This window comes from Rousettus aegyptiacus, unplaced genomic scaffold (genome assembly GCF_014176215.1).
Source record: "Rousettus aegyptiacus isolate mRouAeg1 unplaced genomic scaffold, mRouAeg1.p scaffold_m13_p_2, whole genome shotgun sequence".
NCBI classification, from domain to species: Eukaryota; Metazoa; Chordata; class Mammalia; order Chiroptera; family Pteropodidae; genus Rousettus; species Rousettus aegyptiacus.
In genome coordinates, this window is record NW_023416295.1 from 112,244,551 (window position 1) to 112,265,708 (window position 21,158).

General features: G+C 37.1%; 1 long non-coding RNA gene across 4 annotated transcripts in view; it reads left to right on the forward strand.

Moving 5' to 3' along the window:
• LOC107507166 overlaps positions 1-21,158 on the forward strand; it is a 71,411-nt gene that overhangs the window by 44,670 nt on the left and 5,583 nt on the right. Inside the window, exons 1-5 of one of the 4 annotated variants that reach the window (XR_004956006.1) lie at positions 3,095-3,182; positions 4,009-4,278; positions 14,929-15,078; positions 18,037-18,132; positions 18,598-18,728. This is a non-coding gene — a long non-coding RNA (uncharacterized LOC107507166). Of the gene's footprint in view, positions 1-3,094; positions 3,183-4,008; positions 4,279-14,928; positions 15,079-18,036; positions 18,133-18,597; positions 18,729-21,158 lie in introns of those variants that run through there. The other 3 variants (XR_001596108.2, XR_001596109.2, XR_001596110.2) reach the window with 3 other exon arrangements.

Consider the following 21,158-nt stretch of genomic DNA (forward strand, 5'->3'; position numbering starts at 1 on the left):
TCGACCAAGAAGAGAAAATTCCCTTGGCAAGTTCCTGGATGGTACATAGTGATTACAAGTTTCTCTGCCTCTGGTTTGTAATGATTAGCATGAATCTTAGACATAGCAAAGAAGGAATCAGGTTAGACTTGCCGTAGGCAAGAAGTTAAGTTTAAAAAATTTTAATTATTATATTATCTTTATTTTCAGTCTACTGTGGCTGTATAAGAATGGTGTGTCCGTTTATCATCATTATCTCATGATGTATATTAACTCATAAAGAAGACTTTCCTTTTTGAATTTGCTGTAGAGATTTAAAAGTTAAGAAAGTCATTTGTTTTAGACAAAGAAATGCATATAAAGCCTGATATATTAATTATTACCACTTATGTAGATTTTAGTTAATTTCTCCATTTTATTCTTAACCTAGGTAAAAAAGCATGATAATAGAAACACATTTAAAAATACTCAAATAATTAATTTCTTGCTAAAGGAAAACCAACTCAAAATTAAACATAATCTTGTACTAATTTATTTTCAAAAAGGTATAAGCCTACAGAAGTAATTTTTGGCAAAATTACATTATATGTTAAGTACAAAATGTTGTTTGAGGATCCACTGGGTAGAATATATGAAATATAATTTATTACATCTTAAATTCAAATTAATGTTGTGAATGTAGAAACCTAAGAAATTGTTGTGTAGTAGCATAATAGTTGTGTGATACTGATTTTAAGTACTTCATAGGAACCAGACAATTCTACTTGAGATAGAGGGATTAAGTGGGTGAACAACAGGTCAAAGGGTACAAACATGAAATAATACTACAATCTGCTGAGTTCTGAAAATTTGAAATTTTTGGCCAAACTACTTGTCACTGACATCACTGCTCATAAGAATTAGACATTTATGCTTCAGATCCTTCTGACATAACTTTAAACTCCATCTAAAGGATATCATGTCTTGGCAACTCTTAGTCCAAGAAACTGAATCAAAAAATGCAAAGTTTTGTCATAGATCCACTAAACCAGAGATCCCCAACTGTTTTGCACTCGGGACCGGTGCTCCTATGAGAATCTAATGACTGATCATCTGAGGTGGAGCTGAGGCGGTGATGTAGTGATGCTAGTGCTGCGGAGTGGCAGCAAATACAGATGAAGCTTCCCCGTCTCACCCTCTGCTCACCTCATACTGTGTGGCCCTGCTCCTAATAGGCCACTGACCAGGACCAGTCCGCAGGCCCTGGGGGTCGGGGACCCCTGCATTAAACTGAAAGTATATTTGCACATTAAGTTACCCTGTATTCATGGAGCTAAATAAAGTTAGCTACAGTGTACGTTCTCAGACACAAATATAATTGTGACACACTGCTTAAAAACCTCTCAGAAAAGTTCTTGATCTGGCCCCAGCCCACTCTCTTCTTAGTCCTGATATGCCCCATGCATATCTTATTCAGCTGCTCCTGTTATCCCAGCATATCATGTTTAATCATGCCTCTTTGCCATGACTCTACTGTTCTTTGTGCTTTGAATCCTTTTCCCTGATTAGCTATTTTTTTCATCCTTCAAGACGTAGTTCAAATTTTAATGTCTATAAGAAATCTTCTTGATCGCCCACCCCCCATCGATCATTTTCCACCTTTCTTTCCCTTTGTACAGCTAGACCATGAGCCTTCCCCAGTAGCTTCTCGAAAGCAATGGCAATGTCTTATTCATCTTTATATTCCTGTTCTTCTCACTGCTACCTCCTCACACAACTGCCTAGCACAATGTCTGGCATAATATCTCTTTAATGGATGAGTGAATGTTAAATCAATATGATCCTTAGTTACTCCAAAATGCAATCTAAAGAAAATGACATTTATGTGTTAAGACAAGAAAGAAACAAACATAATTCAAATGAAAGACTGCAGAATTTATACAATTTAAATCCAAAATTTTATTCAGAGAATAAAAATTGGAAAGTTAATTATTTATGGTAAGTATAGAAATTAAATGTACATCATTGAGCATTTGCATAGGAAACAGTGCTTGGAGGTGAATGAGCATCCAAGTGTTGTCTCACATATGGTGAATCCCTAAAGAGTGGAACTGGTATGACAAAAATAGTTCATTTTGACCTCCATTATGACTTTGTTTCATCGGTGGTTTTCCTATGTGTTTGGGTTATTTCAATGGCCTACCTTTTTGCAACGTGTAATCACAACTCCGTTTAAAAAAAAAAAAAACCCTCATCTCAATAGAAGTTGATCCAGATTTATGAGGCCTGGAGTTTATATAGTTTGTTAGGAGAATCTTCTTTAAGAAAAAAATACAAAATCACAAATATAAAATTAAATATGAAAGCAAATATTTATTTAGAACAAGAAATCATAACAAATTACAATTAAAAAAATTTAACAAATACCACAAATATCACAAACCCATAAAAATATTGCTTCTATTAATCTTCTGACATGCCTCTACAATTTTTTTCCCTACATTTTTTGCTATGTACCTATTGATAGGTTCTTCATATAGTAAGTGTTATATCACTTACTACAGAAAAAGTAGGAAAATAATTTAATCTTACCTCTAGAAAGCTTCTCCTGATCTACTCACATCCTTCCCGGTCTGGACACTTTAGGGACACATATTTATCGTGAGAGACCTCTATCTTTGTACCTTTGTTGCGCTGCTGCTAAGTCTGCACAATGGGCAGATAGAGTATTTCTGGGAGACAGTCCTACACCAGAATGGCTAATAATGGCTTACCTTTGTGTATAAGTGGTGAGACCCATAAAAGCATATCCCAAATGCCATAAATCACCAAATCCACTTTCCTTACCCAAGTCCACAGAATGTCTGTGACCACTGTAACAAACCAATCAGACATGAAGGAAAGTGTGACAGAGGAGAAGTTGAAATGAGAAGAGATAATGGTTTTAGCTAGCTACAGTTAAAATATCTTTTTCAAATTTTACAAAATCCACTTGATGATGTGGATATATAACAGTAAGTCCCTTTCCAGTGCCTTGAAAGGGGCCTGTGCATGGGAAGGGGCCCAGGACTGAAATCTGCCTCTTAACATTACACAGAATAATGTAAATGTATTTTCTTTTATAATTCACACAGAGGAAACAGAAAAATAACTCCTTCCCTGACTCTCAACTGGAAACGAGAATAACAGAGGCTGCTGGCAGAGACTGTCATCAGATCTCAAAGGTTCATTTTGTATTGTTAAGAAATAGCTCTTTCTCATTCTCGGTAGATGTGAAGAGGAAGGGGGAGGGTAAAGGAAAGAACATTGCTTTGCATGAAAATATGACTTACAAAACTTATAGATTCTGGAGGGAATGGTACCTTGTAAATTAGGAAATAATTAGAAAAATATTTTCTCCTTCATACAGGTTTGTATGGCATTCATTTAGGAATGGTAGACTGGCAAAATATTGGTCATAGTCAACCTGAAAGTAGCTTTTATTTGCTCCATAAAGTGTCTTTAATGAAAAAAAAGTGAACCAACATAAAGAAATTTGACTTTCAAATGCGTTGCTTTGCCTCTCTATGGCAATATTCAGCTAGGATGGGCAATGACCGCCCTTTATAGATCTGGTACATGGGCCCGAGGTTGTCAGAGTCCTCACCACTTACACAATCATACAAAGCTTTTATTGCAGCCTAATCTATTTCTGTCCTTACTTCAGCCCAATTGTACTGTTTTTATCCTTTAAGGAAAAATTTGTCTTTGATCCAACAAGCATACTCACACCATGAAGGACTCAATGTTATTTGGGGAGTTAGTTCAGGCATGTTGTAGACAGCATCATAAGACTCGGAGAGATGGCTCTGTGTGAGGAGGACAACAGTAGACCACACTAATTATACAAGTAACAAACTATTTCCCAGTGTATTATCCCAGAATGAGTGAGTCAGACTCAGGAGAATTTATGGCTACAGGGAGAGTGGGGAGATCCTTTTGGGAAGGGGGACATGCAATGTCGATACCCAGGTTCAGGGTGTGTTTTTGTTTTTGTTTTTGTTTTTTAAGGCCAGGGGAAATTCACACAGAGAAGGTTTTGGGAGAAAGACGAAATTTCAAGACCAAAGAAACAATTTAGGAACAGTGGTGGAAATCCAAGAGGATCATAGTGAATATTGAGAATGATCGTATCCTCTTCCCTTTGGTGCTCTAAAGAACCATTTCGAGCCAACAGCTGTCAGCGTCTTCTCCTGGTATGTAATTTTCATTAGTTACCCTAACATGAGGAAACCATGGAAGTCCACACCATCTTGTACGGTGATGCCGAGGATTCCAAAGGTACGAGGCAAAAAAGGAGAGGGGGGACCTAATCCATCTACGGATTCACTAACACCTGCAGAGGGAGAGAAGCATCCAATGGGAGGAACCACACCCAGACATGCCAAGTGTGACACTGGCAAAGTGAATACTGCCTGGAATTAGAGCTGAGGGGATTGCAGAGAGCATATGATTTTGTCCAGTTCATAGCAAGGGTGCTGAGTCAAAAGGCTTGCAAATCCCAGTTTCTGGCACAAAGAAAGTACTTAAAATTTTTAGCCCTCCTTCTTATTTTTGTTACATTTGACCCTCGAACAGCATGGGATTGAACTGTGTGGGTCCACTTATACGCAGGGTTTTTTTCAATAAATACATAGAATAATGTAAATGTATTTTCTTTTATAATTTTCTTAAAAATATTTTTTAGCACCCTTTTAAAAGACTACAGTGTATAATACATGTAACATAAAAAATACATGCTACACAACTGTTTACATTATTTGTAAGGCTTCCAGTCAGCAGCAGGCTATTAGTAGTTAAGTTTTGGGGGAGTCAAAAGTGATTTTTGACTGTGTGGTGGGAAGGGTTGGCATCCCTAACACACACACACACACACACACACACACACACACACACCCCACCCCACATTGTTTAAGGGTCAATTGTTTGTGTGTGTGTGTGTGTGTGTGTGTGTGTGTGTGTTTTTAATCTGCTTTCCTGTTACTTATGGGTCATAAGTACTTATGGATAAGAATGAAAGTCTTACAGAGGCAGTTCGCAAGCTACATTTGGTCCTTTTGTTGAAAATTTGTTAGCCTGTCTAGTTTCCCACAGATTACACAGTAATTACTACATGGTTTAAAATTATTTACATTTGTAAAAATATTTTTCTAAATTTTTACCACTTATAAGGAAACAGTCACATGGTAAATTAATGAATAAACACATAGATTCATAAATTAAAAATAGAAGTTATTATGGACCCCATATCTAAATATTTTATAAAGAAATTTATCTAGACTTTTCAACATGAGCATGTCTTTCAGTCACTGTAGTTTTGTTAAAGGGAGGAAAAGGGAATTATCTTCAGAGATGACTAATTGTTCAGGGAACTGAATCCCTCTAGAGGAATGTTAAGGAGGAAATTACTTAGTATTGGAATTTTAAGTTGCTAAAATGACACCATGCTGAGAGGAAAAGGTGGTCACAGTCCAGTCATTGTTTCATCCTTCCATGTGGTCACCTTAAATCCACAATTGGGAAAATCTTTTAATAATAAGCATCCACTCTAAGATGCACTGTGTAGCATTAATAAACAGAAATTTAAAAAGTGAGATCACTTTATTACATCTTCAAACAAGTTTTGAGCATCTGCTGCCCTGTGCTCATCGCTGAGGATGCAAAATAATGTGATGTACAGTCCCCAGAATATGCTGCTTAATGACAAGACGGTGCTGTTTTTCTGCCTTCTCTGTTCGCAAATCTAATATATTGGGCTACGAGGATAGCCTCTGTTAGTTTGCATAAAAAATTACCTAGTTATTTGAACAATCCCTGTCTATACTTTATTGTCTAGAGGTTAGGCTGCGGAATTCCAAGACAAGAGATAATTTTGCTGCTTTTGGCACACTTCACCAAGAGAAGGAAAAGAACTAATCATTAATTCAGCACCTACTATTTATTCCTCACAATTACTCTTAGAGGTTCATGTTTTGCATCCAAGTGTTTTATATAGTTGAGGATCATGAGGGTCAGAAAAAGTGAGTAAATCGCTGAAGGTTCCCAGGGCAGTAGGGAAGTGGCTCTAAAACCAGCTCTCTCCTCTAAGCTAACAGCTCCGAAATGTCAAGCATTCAATTCAGTGTCAGCTTCAGAAACTTGGTTATATCTGATACCATATTAATAAGCACTTCACTTTAAATCAATTCACTTTTTAAATTTAAAATATTTATCTAAAAAGGAACCTATATTCTACCATAAATGGAAACCCAGTGTTATTGGTCGTAAACAAAATATAAAAACTCCATGGGCAAAATGATTGTCCTTCAGTTCATCCTGAGACTATTCCCACTTCGTTGTGATTTTCGAAAGGTTTTCTTTCTGTCCCTAGTGGCCTCTGAGGTCTTAGTCAATCCTTATTTTCCACCCTGCCCTAATTCTTCTCTCCAAGAACTGAAGGCTGCTTATTAAATAAATTTAAAGGCTATAGGTCTCCAAGCTTAACTGAGTAAAAGGTCTTCCCCACCTAACCTACAGGAATAAAATACTTATACTCTTGTGTATAGATGATAAGCATGCACATTTGGGAAACTCCAAAACAATTTTCTTCCCAACACTCCCTTCTAAGAAAAAATTCTAAACCCAAATACTGCAGAGGGATCAAAATACAAACCGTGCAGTTCTGAGGCATACGAATTGCCCTAGTCATTCAGCAATGACTTTGGGAAAATGCAAGGGGCTAATGTATCCTTTTGAGTAGATAACATTTTTTTTCTAAAGCTCTCCACAGTGACATTTATTTATTTATAGAGTCCTGTGGCTAGCAAACTGGCCTGAGGCATGATTGATCTATTCAATTATGCTCTCTTTTGTGTTGAAGGCAATTGCTACAGTTGAATCAATTGTGTCATGAACCAACTAGTAGTTATAGTCAGCAATGTAAATGGGTTAATGGTGACTAGGGCTTTTATTTTGTAGGCAGTCATCTCTCTCTAGTTCCATTCAGAATCTGAAAGGAAAAATCCTTAGTAGCTGCAACAAATTTTCTTTGGAACATCAGTTTTTAAATGTTAATTCTCTGACTGAAAACCTTTTTGGGTGATGACATTTTGGTCACTGGATATAGCCTGTTTCATTTGGAACGCAGTTTCCTAATTCCTATTCTATGTGCATGTGCCATTATTAAAGAGTTGTTAAATTATATCCCAGGGGAATCTACCCTTCAGGACAGCCAAGTTTACATAGTTTCTTGTGTTTTGCATAGCATCATTTCTCTTTTTTCCTTATGTCTAAACTTGTTAAGTTTAAATAAAAACATACTTTGCAAGTGAAAAGAGAACCAGGAAGCAAGGAGAATAAGACCCTAAGGAAAATATGCCTCCAATGTATAAATAGGGAACTCTCAATCTAAAAATACAATCCAGTCCCAAGCATATATGTTGGTTGTTTGGAAAACTGTAGGTGAGACAAAAAAATATCTTTTTCCCTTTAAATTTCTAGGTATTCTGGCCAGAGACCTATAAATTAGACTAACGAAAGATAGATTAATGAGAGGAAAGCATACAAATGTATTTAATATAAGTTTATGTGGCACAGGAGCCTTCATGAAGAAATGAACACACAGAGAAACAATTAAATCTGAGTATTTTTATAGGAGGTTTGATGAAGAGTACAAAGTCATGGGAAAATGTGATAGAGCAAAAGGGTATGAACTAAGGGCAGTAAACTGGGGAAAACTTGGCAAGGTCTTTTTATTCCAATTGCTGTCTAGGCCTGTCCTTCTCAGAGATAGGGATACTTCTTTCCCCTGGGCATAGGAAGCAAGAGTCTCATGCGAGGGTCTCATGGCTCACTTGAGGGGAAGGTCAAAAAAGTCCTTCCTGTACCTGCCACTTCTCACATTCCTTCAGCTTAAAATATTCAGTGTGCCAAGGCACTGTATTTTGGGGTAGCATGTTCAGAACTTCATCAGTACTGAATAGTTTTCTGCCTAAACAAAGATTTGTTGAGAATCTACTGTGGTCTGAACGGCTTTTCCATAAAAACAATAGAATGAATATTGTTTGGGTTCCAGGGCTGGCTCAATAAAACCTTTTCACCTAACATGGAACTAAACCGCACAATAAATTGTGCAAGTCATTTATCTGAGCCCCGAGGACATCAGGCCATGTGATAAGAAGGGAGGAAGGACAGAGGAAAAAAAGGGAACTTTCACTGTTGTGGGAACTGACTAACCCTTGTACCAAAGATTGGTAAACACATTATTTTCTTATTATTTTGGGCTGGGCACCATTCTAAATGCTTTACATAAAGTAACTCATTTAAAGAAATATGTTCTGTTTTGAGTTGTCACACATCTTCTTTCTGTATCCCTTCTTGCCTTTTTAGACCATCTCTCTCCTTATTACCAGGGCACTGATATTGTCCGGTGCTCTCTGCTCTGGCTTTTGCCCTGGCCAGATTAATGACACTCTAGGATGATCCATGCTCTAAAATCCTCTGTTCTCCAAGCCCTACTCATTAAATTCCTATTACTTCAGCATGGCCGATTTTAGGCGCTAGAAAGGAACTTTTCAGAGATGCTTTAATTTGCAAAGAGGTTCCCTCATAAATCAAAGGCATATCTGCTGATATTTCAGGCAAGTGGGTCTGGCAGTGAGAAGCAGACATGCCGGGGTTCCAAGTTACTTGGTGGGAGCCTTGGCCCTTCTGACAAGATAGTCCGTGAAGGCCACATCTCTGAGTGGTTCTGTATTTAAAGCGTCTTCTCCTCTCCACTTCTGACCATGGGAAATACACAGGGCGAGGAAAACCAGCAAAGATAAATTAGCACACTCAGCTTTTGTATTCTATAGAACACACCAAGGTAAGGGCAGAGAAGTGATGTTGTGAAAAGAATGGGAGTCTCCTTTAGGTCCAGGTTTTTTACTAGTGTTAATGTGCCAACACCTGTACTGATCATTGGCTGAGCCATGTGAAAATTCATTTACGTTTACCTCCATTCGGGTAAGCTCTAAGTAGAAAAGAAAGTCTTTAATTAATTTCTAGAATTCTTAACCCATGATATATATTTTTTTATCTCAGTTCTTAATGATGATGATGAGCTAAAACCTTTGAAGGCAGGAGATGCTGGTGTTTTAATCATCTTTCAGGTGTAACTTTCTGAAGTAAGAATTATTTCACGGAGGTGTGATCTTTGCTTGTCATTCTTCTAAACAGAAGGCTAAGACTCTATTAGTCTTTGTCTTCTCCAAATTAATGCAGATGCCAAAGGAGTGACAGTATTCCAACTCAATTTACATTTTTATTGTAGTAAAACTGCTTTATATACTTTCCAGAAGAATTTTTTTTTAATTGGAGTTCTAGAAAAGAACCGAAAGAAGAATAAATGCAAGAATAATTATTAGGTGTTTTCTGATAAATAAAAGGGATATTTATGCCTCCTATTTATTTTTGTGTTTTTCTAATGTACTGGTTATCAAATTATATAAAATGGAATATCAGCACATGATAGAACTGCTGAGTAATGATAGAGTTTACTTTTAGAGGTTCTTCTTGCCTGGCCAGGTTATGCCACCATTTATTTATCTCTTGCGACTCTTGTCATAATTATAGTTATTTGTGTTGCTAGTTATATAATCTCTTTCTTCCCTATTTGACTGTGGGCTGCCTGAGGAACTTTGTCATGTTCACCACGATATTTTGCATTCCCAGTATGATTATAGCCCCTGGCACACAATAAGCCTCATAAATACACTTATCAGTATCATACCTTCAGTAAATAAGTGATATCACTAGGCACCTGAGATAAGTTCATTATGATAACTGAACAATGTATTTGGCCAAAGTTTCTTGGCAGTTAAGACCCAAGTAAAACATATCAGTCTTTTGCTCCGACCAAAAATAGCATAACCATAAAGAGATAATTTTCCTTGAGCAAGATATCAAGTAACAGAAATGACCACATCTGTGTTTCTGCAGAACACCCAAACTATTTGAATGAATTATTTCACATACACTCCCTAAAATTTAACATTACATTTTACTAATGAGAATGTATTTATAGATGACAGATTACGTGGCCGAACTACGTTGATAACCATTAACCGAGAGAGTATACTTTGGTGTTGAAATGATTCAAATTTTGGAGTCAGAAAGATCTGGATTTGTATGCTGGCTGTAACTCTATACAAATTATGTGATCTGGGCAATTCACTCACTTTCCAAGCCTCACTTTTTAATCTGAAAAATGTAACACAATCTCTGTTCCTTAATGTGTTGTATGGATTAAATGAGATTATTTATGTAATACTCTGGCAAAGAGCATATGCTCATAAATAAGAAAAGTATCGTTAGCTAACAATCTTGAAGCAAAACTAGGGGGATCTAAAAGAATTGATAGTGACCGTAATGCTGAAACAGTTCCTCCTAATCTCAGGGGTTTATGTAAACATTATGAAGTGATGTGTCTCAATCGATTCCTGACTAAATTTTTCTAGTTAAGTGTGAGAAATGATGACATTTGATGTTGAGGGTTAAAGGGATAGTCATTTTTAGATACTAGGTACTAGAGAGCAAATTTGTTCTGCTAAGAAAGAAAAAGATTTCAATTCATATTCTGACCCAGACAGGATTTCTACTCAATTGTTCGCAAGTGCTGGTAGCAAGAGTGCTTGTGAATATAATCAAACTCTTTTGTCGAAACTTTAAATAAGTATTTGATTGAGGTTCCTAAGTTCTGTACCACATGAAAAGAAAGGGCAGCAGAATACTATGTCATCCTGGACTGCTGGAAAAGTTGGGTAAAAGCTACAGCTTCCAAGCTGCTGAATTAATTGAATATTTTTGGAATCTGCTTACAAATTCTCTTAAAATGTTGCAAACTGCCTACATATACAACTCTGAGTTCAGGTGTAATGGCCACCAAGATCTTTGACATCAACCAATCAATAGATATGGTTTCTTAGGATGACTTTTGCTACAAGAAGCAGTGAAGTGAACAACCTAGATGAGTGTTCATCTTCCTGTTTTTTTTTTTTATATAACAACGAAGCATCTACTCTAATCACCTATTAGTCATTGAAATGAAATGGATCTATGATATAGTTTTTATTCTTAGCTGTATTCTCAGTGTGATAGATGAAAGCATTATAGTGATAATAAAGGAATAAATGTTTCTGAAACTTGCAAGGGGATTGTGGAAGAAATACTGATTAACCTACAATTTAGGGGTGAGACTAGAGCATACCTGGATTTCATATCTATCTGGCTCATTAAAGTAAATAGTTAAGCAATTTTATTTCCTATCCTGCATGTAAGACAGGAAATTAAAAATTCTAATGCTTAGAGATATTCCTAGGGTTGTTTTTTCTTCAGATGTTAATAATTGATTGAATCAGTTAGAGCTATGCTGTCTAATTAAGTAGCTACCCTCCACACATGTCTATCTAAACTAAAATTAATTTAAATTATAGTTAAAATGTCAGTTTCTCAATCCCACTAACTACATTTTAAGTGCTCAAGAGCCACTATGTGGCTAGTGGCTGCCACAGTGAACAGGGTAGATATAGACCACTTCGATCATTGCAGAAAGTTTTATTGAACAGTACTGTTCTAGAGTAACTAAAATTATTGGCTGCAGTTTGGGATGGTTCCTTGAACCTTATGGAATACCTAGATCATTCTCAGGTAGTAGAGTTGAGGAAAGTAATTTGTCTAACTTTCAGTAGAAATTTATATTTTTGTAATTCCTTTTATAAATGTCTCACCCAAAGTAATTTCGTCCTGACAGCTGAGAACAGTTTCTCTTTCCAAAAGTAATGCTGTTAACAGAGTCTCTGCTAAGCACGAATTTTCTCATTAAATCTATGCAATGATACCATCCCGAGGGAGGAATTATTATTTTCAAATTGCAGATGAGTAAAGTAAATCTCGTAGTGATGAATTTACTTGTCCCAAATCATTCAGTTGGTAAGGGGATAATAAGAATTTAAACCTTATGACGTCTAAATCCACAGCCCTATGCGTTATTCACCACGCTTTATAGCCTGTTAGAGAATATCATAATAGTGCTTCCTGTATATGAGCCACATTCAATTCTTGACCCCGACTCTCACACTTAGTAACTGTGTGACCTTGAACAAACAATTTAACCTCTCTGTGCCTTGGTTTCCTCATGTACAAAATGGGAATAATAACAATAGTAGCTACCTGAAAAGACTGTGAAGATTGATTAGATATATGTAAAATATTTGGAACAGTGCCTAATACATGGTAACAGGTCAATAAATGTTTGCCATTATTACCTAATCTGTTTTAAAAACAGATTGAGAAATGATTTTGGTAGTTTCGATTGCTAATTATTTATAACCAGGTCTAGAAAACACTTTTCAAATGGTACAAGTACTGTGCACTAACGGATTGCGTCACAGCCCCAATGGTACCTGTTTTTCAAGATAGCAAACAAAGAGATTGGATGACAAGGCCGTCCCTCGTCTCCACCTCCTAAAGGTGGCTGGCTTCAGCTGGTCTCTTGAGGCATTGAAAAAGGAGAAGCTTCTCCAAAAAGCCTGAGAACAATAGTAGAAAATCCTCAGAGTTCAGGAGGTTTATCCAAAGCCTAGACAGAACCTGTTTTCACTTATTCTCCTTTTCGGAGAATGCAAGAAAGGGAGAGAGGATTGAGAACTTTGGGTGGAAAGAATATTATTGGATAAGGGGCCATGTGACTTTTGACTGCTGTCAAAAGCAGACCTAACTTAAGGTCATTAATTTTGCACTTCTGAATCTCAGAAGACTCTAGGAGAGCCTTTCTCATTGGCTCCTGGGAGGCAAGATTCAGAATTCATAAACATAGGGAGCCTAATAGGTTTCTGGGGCAAAATTTTAATGAACTGAGGCAGGAAAACGGAATTTCAAAGCTGAGCATCCGTTTACCACTTAGGACAGAAGACTCTGCACTTTATACCTAGAAAGAAGGTTGAAACAAACTAGGCCTGCTAGCGCACATTTCTGACAGCAATGCCGCCCTCCCCCACCCACACACACACATGCACGCACACAATAGCAGTAGCTCTAGCCTCAAAGAAGAGAATTCTAAACCATTTAATCAGAAATAGGAAACAAATCAAGTTTCAATAGCAGGAAAAACACCACCACCAAAAAAAAAACACACAAAAAACAAAAAAACAAAAAACTCAAACACACACAATGAAACACATATCTGTGCTTTCTTCTTCCTGTCTCTTCAGATATATTGTAACAGTGACCTTCTGGAGTCCATTACACTAACTCTTAGAATAATTCTGGGGGTGGAAAGGGGAGGTGGATTTCAGGCCCAGTAGAAAGAGAATAACCTGCCACAGGAGGCCAGTGGAGTAGGAGGGAGACTTCAAAAAAGTGGGAATCTTTTGAAAAATCTAAAGCAGCATTTCATTTTCATGTAGGACTATGCTACTTCTCATGATACTATACCTTCCTCAGACCTAGGTGTCACAGACAGGAGGACAGAAAGACAAGATAGAAATCATCAGCCAATAACAAAGGAAGCATTTGTTACTCCACAGCTGCATGTAGTATTAAGTCAGGATTTAGTAACAAAAAACAAATTATGTTTCCTCCTCATTGTCTTTGCAGTTTTCTCCAAAACTCCTATTATTTTTAAAAATTAAGACTATTTCTACTTCCTCTCTAAATTTATCTGTATTTTGTTTATAAAATAAAATAATAGTAATCTTCTAAGTGCTTGATACATGTTAGGCAGTATGCAAGCCATTTAATCATGATTTCATTTCATCTTCACAACTCTGAAGCAGTATTGCTAGTTAGCAGCAGAACCAGGATTACAAACCCACATCTCTCCACCCTTTAACCAGGATACTATTCTGTGTATCCTATTAGTCTGTAATTCGTTAGTGAAGAATGCATCTGCCACTCCCACCCCAAACTCCCATTACAAGCCACCTTGATGCCCTCTACTATAAAGTTTACTTTTGAAGATTTTCCTTTTGAACTCTGTCAGCATGGGGTCCCTCCCACCCTATCATTTTCAGTTCAAACAGGACTCATATCACCTACACACACACACACACACACACACACACACACACACACACACACACGCTCTTTGATGTTGGTCTTCACCTAAAATTCCTTGATAGGGTGCAGCTGCCTCAACACAAATGCCTGCAGATAGATGAAAGGAGTGGGGTGGGGGTTGGAGGCGGAGAGGCAGGTCTCACATTTTCTATTGTCTTGAATTTATTTTCCTTTATATGCCACTGAAGCCTATATAGTTGTTCAGTCTTTATCTAAACTTGGGGTTACTAAAATAAGTTATAGAGTTCAAGGGAAAATTATTTTAAACTGTAGGTTAAATATAACAGAGGTTGGCAAACTTTTTATGTAATGGTCATGTAGTAAATAGGCTAGGCTTTGAATAGTTTGTCTTTTTTGCGACAGTTCAACTTCGCCATGGTAGGAAAAACAGCCATAGACAATATGTAAACGAATAGACTTGGCTGTGTTCCAATAAAACTTTATTTACAAAAGTAGGCATTGGGAGGGTTTGGCCTTTGGGCTAAAGTTTGCTGACCCCTGGTCTAGACCAGTGCAATACCATAGAAATATAATTCAAGCCACAAATGTGATTTTAAAGTTTTTAACAGGCACATTTTAAAAAAAGTAAAAAGAAACAGGTAAAATTAATTTTAATAATGTTTTATTGAATACAAAATATTATCGTTTCAACAAATCATTAACATTAAAATATTAATAAAATATTTTATACTCTTTTTTTGGGCTATCGTTGGATCTGATGTGGATTTTACACTTATAACACATCATAATGCAGACTGGCCACATTTCAAGTGCTCAGTAGCTACATTAAGGTAGTGTTGACCGCACTGGATGGAGCAGCTCTAGCTAGTTCTTCCTCTGTTTCCTTTTTCTTAGGTCTCCCCATCTGCATACTCATCCTCTATCCACAGAGCTTGTTCCAGGATCCTTATTTCTTCCCCTGAGTTTGAGTTATTCAGTATAAAAGAGCATTCAGAAACTGCCTTTGGCTGCCAATGATGACCTTCACCACTCCAGGTCCCAAAGGTATGTCTGTGGGCTGGAGTTGGTGGTGTCTATTTTAGTCTGTTCAGGCTCCTGGAACAAAAATACCACATACTGTGTGACTTAAATGATATTTATTTCTCACAGTTCTGGAGACTGAGAAGTCCAAGATGAGATGCGGGTAGATTTGGTGTCTGGAGAATGCCAGCTTCCTGATTCATAGACTGTCATCTTCTTGATGTCCTCACATCGCAGAAGGGGTCAGGGAGCTCTCTGGGGTCTCTTTCATAAGAGCATTAATCCCATTCATGAGGACGCCACCTTCATAATATAAGCACCCATCTCCTAATGCCATCACACTGGAGGTTAGTTTTGAATGTGTGAATCTGGGCACAGGGGGTGGAATAAACATTTAGTCTATGGGGGTGTCCCACTGATTGCAGAGAATGACCCAGTAATCCAGGTTCTGAAGGGCAGCCAAAATATGTACGCACACTCCAAATACATATCTTTTGACGTTTTCCCACCAGAACGAGTTCTAGACCATCCTCTTCAATTTTTTGTCCAATTATCCAGAGAGTAACTATTAGATCTGAAATATCTATATCTCTTCTTCTGCGTGCCTCTTTGTCTCTGTCTCTCTGTGTCTTTCTCTTAGTCTTGCTGTGTGTCTGTGCCTCTGTGTGTCTCTCTCCCCACCCCACCACCACAGAAATACTGGTGCCCCATGACCACACACACACACACACACACACGCACACAAGCACACACACACACACACACACACACACACACAAAGAAAACATTAGTTCTTGAAGACTATACCATCTAGTAAATTTTTAAGGAGAAAGAGAAACATTTTTTTCTCTGATTGTCCTCTAATTTGCAATGTTTCCTTGCTTACTTTGGAATCGATGCTTCACAATAACTTAAAGAGTAATATTAGTCCCTTTCCTTCATCTTTTTACCTCCCAGTGTGCTTAGGCCTGTCAGAAATAAGAACTAGACTCATCACTGAGCCACTTACTTCTTATACCTGTACTCCTAGTTACACAAACATACATTCAAAAGCTTGTAAAGGCCTCGCCAAATTCTTAGACCTGTGCCATATTGATTTGGATGAGACCAAATTGCTATGACAGAGACCCAACGCTACAGTGGCTTAAAGACTATAGAGTATATTTCTCTGTCATGTAACCATTATGACATAGAGGGTGGTGCAGGTCAGCAAAGCAGCCATTCGATTTCTCCATCACACCCTGGGGCATGTCCGTGTAGAGCCTTAGCCACCAAGCCAGGCTCTATAGCTAAAAAAGTCAATAAGAACATAGAGAAGGCAGATTAAATGTCTTAAAACCCAAGCCTAGAAGAGGCGCATGTCATTTCTGCTATATTGTATGGCAAAAACTTAGTAACTTAGTAATATAGTCATATCTCAATAGTGGAAAGGAGAATAAATTTTAGTGGGTAAATAACAGTTTCCACCAAGGCTTCTATTTTCAATTCTTCTAATTTCAACTTTATTATCTTATATAATGATTTTAGCAGTTCTGTGGGATCAAAAGTGTTATTTCTATTTTGTAGGGGAGGAAATGGAGGTTATGTAACTTTCATAGAATGTTATTCCTTATTATGGTTCATTCTTCCTTTTATTATGTTTATATAGGATATATCCTCAACTAGATCATCAATTGTGTCCCCCAGCATTATAGAATTCAGCATCTGAACATAGCAATTGCTTAATAAAACTTTGCAATTGAATGACCGAATCAGTGATTAACATATATTTATGTGCTGATGCCAGAAATTAACTGAAGTAGGTTTCTTGCTATATAAGTTAATTATTTTGATAAGAACTAATGTTTTAGAATTCGAGTACTCAAGACAGGTATTATGGGGTATGAGAGATGTCTGCCAATTTCTTCTATAATGCTGAGTCTTGGAATTATATTTAATTAACGCATTAACCCAGCAATTACAAAAATACAGTTATACTAGTCAAAAAAGACAATTTTTCAGTCAAATGGTTTATGTATATAAAAACAACTTGACAAGAAGATAAACCTTTCTGTAGGTAAGTCGATCCTTAGATTAAGACAAGAAAAAGAGAGAAAACTAACACTTATGGAGTAAACTGGGCCCTTAATTTAATCCTCACAAAACCCTATTAGATAAAGAACCTATAATTATTCACAAATTCAGAAGGAGGTTGTCTGGGAGGAAAAACTTTTCCCTCTACTCCCTTAGGTCCACTGCATCAATAGTGCCTGTGAGTTAAGCTAACGAAAGACAGATTAACAGGAGAAAAGGCACACATTTTTATTACTACTTATGTACACAGGAGTTTACAGAAAAATAAGTGAAATTCAAAAAAGCTGGTATACTTAGGAGCTTTTATACCCTTCTTAAATAAGGAAGAGGATTTTGGCTTCAAAGGATGATAACTTCTGGAGAAATGACTAGGAAATGTATGGGGACAACTAATGGAAGCCAAGGGTTATTTTCATAAGGCCTTTTTTATGCAAACTCATGTTGGTGTTGACTTTCTCATCTTTGCGGATAGAAGTCACTCTTCTCTCCCTGGTACAGGGCAGCCCCCTTCCTCCTTGGGAAACTTACACCCTGCTTTTAGGCAGTGTGGGGAGGGCAGAGAACTCTTTTTGCATCTGCTGACTTCCAATTGCCTTCACTTGAAAATAATCTTTATGCCAAAGCGGCATATTTTGGGGTGGCATATTCTGATCCTCTTCAAGATTCAGAAAGATTAAATTACTTGTCCAGGTTTACCCAGTGAAGGACTCTGGGATTTAAATTTACCTCTGCCAGCCTCTAAAACATTGGCTTTTTAAATGTAAACATTCAGAAAAACAGTCTGATTTCCCTATTTTATTTAAGATTATTGAAATAATAGTTACATCCCAAATAATAACTGTCCTTTTCTTACTACAGCTTGATGCCGATTCAAAGTGCTTAAATGAAGTATCTTATTTAATCTTCTAGGTAGTAGAATGGCAAGACTTTCTAAAATGGTTTTCCAGGTGAAGAAACTAAGAAACAGAGAAGTGAATGACTTCACCATGATCAAGCAACCAGTTGGTAACATTGTTACAACCATGTTCTAGGTCTCCTGAATCCCACTACTGTGCCTTTTTTGGCTATTTCTTTATTACCTCTTCCCTAACTGCCCATCCAATGAATTTAAATGAGATATTCCATTTAACTACAGACCCTAGGGGTATAGCTTCCTGGGGTGGTATGAAGGACACTGTTCTGAAATCCTATGACCTGGGTCTGAGTCCAACTTTAGCTATGTGGGGATAATAGGACCTACCTTGTGGGATGAGCTTGAAAGGAGATAAGGCAGTAGGAAGTATTACAGAGGGGCCTCCATTTCCCACCTCAAATTTCCATGTAGAATAATCTCGGCTGGAAAAGCCTGCTTTACCCTTTCCAGTCTGGATTGCTTATCCCTGGGCAGGAGCGATGTGTCTGATTGGGGTGTTTGGGAAAAAGAACAGGGCAAGTAAAGCCCAGTCTCGTCTTGGGTTCTCTTTTCTTCAGAATGTGTCTGTCCAGTTCTGCATTCTGCCTTGCTAAGGGAATGGAGGTGTCTGTGCCTGCAAGGAGATCTGTGATAGAGGTGAAGTCCATGCAGATTTGAAGCCCTGTTTTCCAACTCAACTTATCTGTAAGTAAGTTGCTGTTTTGATCTTCAGTTGCCTGCCTCCTGCATCTATCTATAGATTCTAAACTCAGGTAGGGAAAATAGATTTTATTTATTACCTCCATGAACCCAACAAGTAAATACATTCCTTTACTCCTCTTGTGCTAGAAGAAGGCATCCTAAATTCAGTGTAAAAAAAAGTATATGAACAAAGTTAGAAATAATTTTTGATATGTTAACCAAGTGTAAACTTGTAGGTAAAAAATTCTTTTATGTCATTATAAATCTAAATGGGTATTGCTTTCCCAAAAAGAATCACAGTGTTTGTTATGGGTGGTTCTGGTGAAATCCGATAGATTTTCAGATGTTTCAAAATGTCATAAGAACAAACTGAATATATATTTATAAAAACGCAAAGAAGTGGAATAATAATTATTATGCTAATAAAATATCACTAAAATTTAAAAAATGGAAGTTAATTACTTCTGCCTTTTAAATGAGAACCATCATTTAGCAGTAGGAAAGTGCTAGGATCCTTCTCTAGTACTAATTTTTGATTTAGAAAAGTCATAGCCTACTTGGACTTTCAAAATTATTCTTTGAACTTGTAGTAGCTCTTCTTATTGAGATCAAGGCTCTCTTCTACCCAAGGGAATCAGTACATCAACTCTTAGCAAGAATAGACTGATAAACCCTCCCCATTTACCTTCCCCCTCTGGTGTCAGATACTACTCATCTCTGCCTTTTCTTCTAGACCAGCTCTTACTTACAAACTCTTCTTCCAACTCTTTAAATGATGGAGTTCCCAGTCCTCTTATTTTCTTCTTCACTTTTCCACGGGCATCTTCATCTACACTCCTTGTGTTGAAGACTTCTAAATCCATACTTGACCCCCAAATTATTTTCCTGCAAGGGCATTCAACTTTCTAACTGCTGAAGGAATCACAGCTATTTCAAACACAGCACATCAGAACTGAACTTATTTTATACACTTCTCCCCAATTGGAAGATTTCATATGAAAGTCAGCTCCTCTTAAAAAATTGAGAAATCTGATAATACCGAACCCATGTGACAACAACTGACTGAAGCCGAAGAGTTACTGCCCCCTTTAAATGAAACGGGCAATCTCCATGTTCACAAACCCTACACTCCCTATGTCCTTTACCTGGCTGACTTCACACAATATGTTCTTTGCCTGGCAACTGTAGATGTTTAAGTTTGTGACCATTGATCTAGGCCATACTAGATCATCCGTTGAATTAAGAAATGAATTAAAGAACCCAATAGCATCGCTCTTTTCTATTTAGACTGGAATTATCTGATTTTATTGAGTCCTAGCTCTATCAGTTACTAAGCTGATTGCAACTTTGCATAAGTTACTTAACCATTCTGTACCTCAGTGAGCTCATCTATAAAATAGTGATAATGAAATTAGCTACCTCACAGGGTTGTTAGGAAAGTTAAGTGAGCTAAAACATGTAGACAATTTAGAAAAAATGGCTAACACATAGTAAGCCATAGTGTTTGCTGCTTCAGGCCCTCTGTTTATTACTCTACTCTGGATTTTTGTGACATGTTTTTCAAAACTGTTTCTAAAAAAGATTGCTTCATAGGGAAAATAGATTCAATCTGGTTTGTGACTCGTAAAGAATACAACCTTGATTGTGTAAAACTATGTAAATGCATTTTTGCATTACTAAGAAATGACATTTCTGGAATTAAATAAAGAGGTTCAGTTTGATGGCTGAAAATAGTGAGAATGATTGGCCCAAACTGAACTGGCAAACACTTGATACCAACACAATTTATGACTTGACTAGAGTTTTTCTGTGTATGAAATCCATGCCCAGCCAAAGGCGAAGTCCTTGTTTGAATAGTTTTGTATTCCACATGTATTTCCTGTGTGACCTTCAACAGCTAGACCAAAGTGTCTTCCATATGGCCGTTCTCTTGCCAGGAATGCTGTCCTGCTCTTGTTGTATAGCAAGTTCTAACTTTCAAGATTTGTTTTCAAAAGTGTCACTTTCACATCTTTTCTGATACCCTCTTCTCTATTATTAGCACTTATATTGAGTTGTAACTGTTTGCTTATATGTCTGTTTCTCTTAGAGTAAATTCCTTGAATTCTGGGATATCTTATGCATTGAACTAGAAAGGATACAATTACAGGCTCAGGCTCTGACACCGGGCTGCCTGTATTCAAATCGCCAGGCTGCCTGTATTCAAATTCTGACTCAGCCACTTATGGAATGTGTATCCTAGGGACAGGTCCTGGATTTCTCTAAACCTCAACAACATAGGGATAATAATAGTGTCTCCTAGGGGTGTTGTGAGTATTAAGTGAGCTAATATTTATAAAACTCTATAGAAATGTCTGACACATAGAAGATATTTAATGAATGTTAGTGATTATTATCACCATTGCTGCTGACTTGATTTTTAAGATTTTATATCTAC